Raw genomic sequence first — 5091 nt, 5'->3', positions numbered from 1 at the left:
ATGTGAAGCCTTACCTGTAGCAAAGGTGAATTATTTTTAATAATCTTCTATGTAAACATTTTATTACCTTCTAGTTTTAATTTGTTTCACAGATTATTGTTACACGTGATTTTATGCTCTTTTAAACATTTATAAATGTGCTGCTTCTTTGTTTTTACATAGCCAGCCAGAATGGAGTTCACAGCCGCAGTGTGTCTGGTGACCCACGGGGACCATGATGAAAATTCATCTTCCAGAAAGTCCCAGAGCGTCCACACCCCCTGAAAAGACCAAGATGTAAGGTGTCTGCTGTTGATTCCAGCTTCCACCTCAGTGACAGTGCAAGCTCAGTGAACTGTTCAAGGTAAAAAAAAAAATTAAAACATTTCAGAATTTTTAAGATATTAACAATTAAATAAGTATGTGATTACATCATGACATCATGAAGGAGGCTACTGATTCTGCCCCAGTGACACTTGGTGGTGACATGTGAGCTGATTCACCTGGTAAATAACTTTTACATTAAATATTTTGTTTTTGCTATCAAAAGTAAATTAACTAATAACCTGCATTATTGCAGGACACTCAGCAAAATATGGACTCTACACCATGAGGCAGGCACACGTTAATATTCTGTAAGAGCACATAAGGTGAGAAACACCACATATTGTACACTGTCCTGAATTTGTTTTCTTTCTGCAACTCATCATTAGCCTGGCTGATCACCTGATAACTCCTGTCATCTGGTTATGACAGCATGAGGATGTCCTCACACACCTGTAACCTATCAGCTCATCTGGCAGAATAGAGAGAGAAGAGACAACACCACATCTGTTCCTGGAAAGCCTTCAGCCATCCTTCGATGACTGAGAACCTCCATCAGCTCTGTCTCCTGTCTACCTACAATTATTATAATAAATATTGTGTTTGACAAGTTTTTTGTGCTGCCAAATATCTCATTTTGATTCCAGTTTTGATATTTTAATGGATATTTATAAATTACATTAATTGAATTATCACATTGCATGTTTAACTAGCTCTAATGTGATTAATTAAACTAGCACCTCACTGTTAAAAGCTCGTTCTAATTTCAAGCATGTTTAAGTATTTATGGACATGAACAAAAACAGGAAATATATAAATTGAGATTTATTTAATTAATATAACAAATAAGGGGGAAAGAGTCATTGAAAGGCACATTCTTCTGGAAGCTCCTGATCCTGATGACAGCAGCAGAGACCAGCTGCAGACACCAGAGGACCTAGAACCGAGAGAGCAGCTGTTATTAGTAAATAAATAAAGAAATCAGGGCAGTTTTAGTGGGCTGAACACATTACAGAATAATTTTCTCATGGGGTATTTTCATAACTTTATATGCAGCAGACTGTAACTTGAGCCCAGGGCTACCGGAGAGCTGCTATCCAGCACGTTTCAGTGGATTTTCCTGCTTTAACAGGTTAGATTAGCTGTTAAGCAGCTCAGCTATTTGTTGCTGATTAAAACCAGGTGTGCTGAAGCAGATAAACCTCTAAAATATGCTGAATACTAGCTTTTTAGGGCCGTGGAGCCAAACACTGCAGCTAATCCAATGCTATGGCTAAATGCTACTTACCGTTCAGAGGTGGTTCTGTTGGGTCGGTTCTGGGAGTTTCAGGCAACTCACAAGCTCAAAACAATAAGACTCAGGTCCGCTTGTCTCCTCCAAATAGACTTGGTCCCTTTCTTCTCGAGTGTCTGTGTAAGGAGGGGGAGAAACGTCCTCCACTTCTAATAACTGCTCAGAGTGAAGGGAGCTAGCTTCGTCTAGTTAGCCATCGTCTTCGTCACTGCCGTGGCTCCGCCCTCTCGGTCCTCTAGGCAACGCCTACTAATGTTGCATTTTTTAAAATTGATACGTGGGTGGAGAAGGACTCTGAGGCTCAATTGACCCGCTCTTTAAAAGTAATTTGTTTTAACCAGCATTTCAGGATCATGAGGACATTTTCAGAGTCATGTCTTGGTGAAGCAGCAATGAAAAACGTTTTTCTTGATTATGTAAATAAAAACATTTAAGAGCATATTTTTGCCAAGAAAGCTCATTAGCAAATTCTAGTTTAAGGCTTCTATAGGAGAACAACAAGCAGACATGTTTCAAACTTTTATTAAATTGCTCTGATCCCCGAACCCGGGTTCGGGGGCCTCAGGTAGACCTTGGCTCCCCTGCCGTTCCATCACAGGGGAGGGGGAGGTTCAGGAGGGGGAGGACCCAACCTTACCTGGATGTCCCATGTCTTATATATTCTGGAAGTTGTGCAAATGCAGGGATGGGCATAGATATTCTGCTGGGGTGGGGCTGGGTTGGTGCCCTTGGACTCCGTGAGGCTCTGTAATGCTGCTGCCTTGGGCCCTGGCAGGATGGGCTGGGGTCTCCATGCCCTGGGTGGCGGTTTGGCAACAGAGGTGCCTATTGGGGCCAGTGGGGGAGCTGGCTCCCTGGAGGGCTAAGCCCAGCCAGCCATTCCTCCCCATCCCCTCATATTTCTCTCCTCCTGCTACCTCACATCATCACACAAACATACACATAGGACCTTGGGGGTTGGGCAAGTCAGGGAGTGCGGGTATGGACCCCATTTCCGCATTCCTGTGGCAACCTGCCCCCCAATTTTATTTGCACCTTATACACTTCCACTGACGACATTCCACACAAACACACACTTAGGGCCTTGGGAGTGAGCACATTCAACAGCATTTGGCAGGGGGATATTTCAGCCTCCTCCCGGGTGCCGGTGCCCACTTCCAATTTTAAACCGCACTTAGACACTGATGGCTGAGGGTGTAAGTGGGGTGGTGCGGTGGCACCAGCTGGCATAGGCCGGATGATGCCCGCACTGCCCACTCACCACAGCCATGGAATACACCTCATAATCACACAACACTATATTGGAGCAGGCGGAGGGAGACTAGGGGTCTTAGCCACCTCTGTTGTTGCTAGGCCTCCTGGGGCTGGAGGCTGGGAGGGAGATCTGGCCGTCTGGTTGGGGTTTGGGGTGGTGGGTTGCTGTGCTCAGCGTTGGAGGGGGGAGCACCCCAGCAGAAAGGGTCAAACTCTGGTTACCGGTGATGGTTGTACCCAGTGTGCAGCAGTACTGGGACCAGAGTGAATAGGGTGTGTATGGGGAGCATGAGTGGGTGTCCGGCATGCATTTTTGTAAGTCTTGGGTTGTATGTGCATGTGTGAGCATGAGGGAGGGAGTGTGTGACTGTGTTTGTGTATGATTGTATATGTCAGGTGGGGCCTTTGACTCCTCCCCTCTCCTGGAACCTCTCTTGACAATATAGATCTTTGTCCCCCCTCCCCCTGCCACACCTGGTGTGAGGGGTTGTGCCATGGTCTGCCTGAGTGTTCGTGGCAACCGGGTCTGGGGGTTTAAGTTTCAGGCATCTGCCTGATAGATCCCGGTGGCTGCCTGGTGGGGTCTGGGTCCCTGGGCTCTGCTGGGTCCCCGGAGGGGGTGGTCGCCCCTGGGTCCCGGGTCGCTGGGTCCCGGGCTCGGCCGGCTAGGGGGTGGGAGGCTGCGGGCGGGCCTGTGGGCTTGCCGCTGATATCTCCCGGGACTCTGCCGGCTGCTGGTTGTGGCCCCCCGGGGCAATCCTCTGTGCCTCTCGGGGGGGGGGGGGGGCTTCCTGGTTGCAGTCTCCTTGGGGTTCCTGTGTTCTGGGGCAGCGCCTGATCTCTGGGACTTGGAGCTCCCCTCCGTCTCCTGCGCATCTTTGGGGGGCGGATCTGTGGTCCCTCACACTCTCTGTTGGACGCTCCTATAGAGAAACCTTACATAAACAAGCGCGTGTACACACACAGGTGCTCACATGGTGCTCTCAAAAGTATGGGCTTGGGCATGTTAAACACAGGTCTTAAGACTATGGTGGGAACTTAATGCACTGTGATTTATTATCGTGATTCTTCAGTTAAGCAATGTTGATTATATATTTTCTTCATCAAGTTGACTCAGTGATAGCTAGATCTTGTTGTATTGTTGTTGTGTCCCTTTTTTTTTGTCTTTTTCTGCAGGTCTAGAAGCAGACTCTTGTTCATTTATTTTTGAGGACCCCCCCCCCCCCCCCCCCGCCCCGTCTCTCCCCACCTTTTCTTTTCCTTTCTCTTTCACCTCTGTCTCCGTGTCTGGTCGGAATTACAATGCATTCAACAACAATAACAATAAAGTTTTAAGTATCAGGCGTGACATTAAAAGCAAACGCTTTGATGCTCCACCTGAGAGTAAATCTGTAAGGCTTGTCACCAGCATTCAGACATCAATTCTGCTTGCTTCACAGCCAGACAGGACACGGTAAAAAAATAATAATAATAATAAAATAAAAATTTCTCTGATCCTGGATCTGGGAAGGTTCTGGAGTGGCTGGTCTGAGGAGCTGGAGAGTGATGATGGAGAAGCAAGACAGAACATCTTCAGAAGCTCCTGTAAGACAAGTATAACAGTCATTTAAAAAACAAAAACAAAAACAAAAAAAAAAACAATAGTAAATACTGAAAGTGGATGAACTTAAGAAGAAGGGAGTTTTGGACAGAAAGAGCACTGATGTACCAGCTGGACTCACGAGCCACGAGGACAGACTGATACGGGGCAGCCACACTTTTAAGTAATCATCAGGTCTGACTGAAACAGCGTTTCTGCCTTTTACAGGTAGACAGGAAAAATAATAATGTTGACACAATGTTGATAATATTACTACATTTCAAGGCTTTTTCAATACAGTGAAATTAGTTGAAACAGAGCCGAGTTGTATTAGAAAAAAGCAATCCGCACAGCCCAGCAAATCTGGGATGAATTAGTGCTGCCTCAACCTCCTCGTCTTTCATTGGGTCACTGGAGTTTAAATTAAGTGGATGAGAAACCCATGGGGAGGGCTCTGCATAAATGAGAGTAAAGTTGAATTTTAAACGCGTTAAAACTGTCACAAAGTGGCGTTAAAAGCGACGTTTTATGTCACAGAACGGCGAAATAAGCGGCGTTCAATGTCCGTACCAAACGCCGTATTTTACGCCACCCACACAGAGAACGCGTCTGGGATTAGGGTGACGTAAAAAACGGCGTTCAATGTCCGGAAAAAACGTCG

At 46.3% G+C, this 5091-nt stretch overlaps 1 long non-coding RNA gene across 1 annotated transcript; it reads right to left on the bottom strand.

The window, feature by feature from the left end:
- Positions 1-1113: 1113 nt before the first annotated feature.
- Positions 1114-1825, bottom strand: LOC139071628 (uncharacterized). The gene is made up of 2 exons (XR_011521478.1): positions 1592-1825; positions 1114-1240 (listed from the first exon to the last, which is right to left on the bottom strand). It is a non-coding gene; the product is annotated as an uncharacterized lncRNA (long non-coding RNA).
- Between the last annotated feature and the right edge of the window lie 3266 nt (positions 1826-5091).

The sequence above is a fragment of the Nothobranchius furzeri genome, chromosome 9 (assembly GCF_043380555.1).
Source record: "Nothobranchius furzeri strain GRZ-AD chromosome 9, NfurGRZ-RIMD1, whole genome shotgun sequence".
Classification (NCBI taxonomy): domain Eukaryota; kingdom Metazoa; phylum Chordata; class Actinopteri; order Cyprinodontiformes; family Nothobranchiidae; genus Nothobranchius; species Nothobranchius furzeri.
The sequence above is the reverse complement of the archived record's forward strand: the minus strand, read 5'-3'. Positions and strand labels throughout refer to the sequence as shown.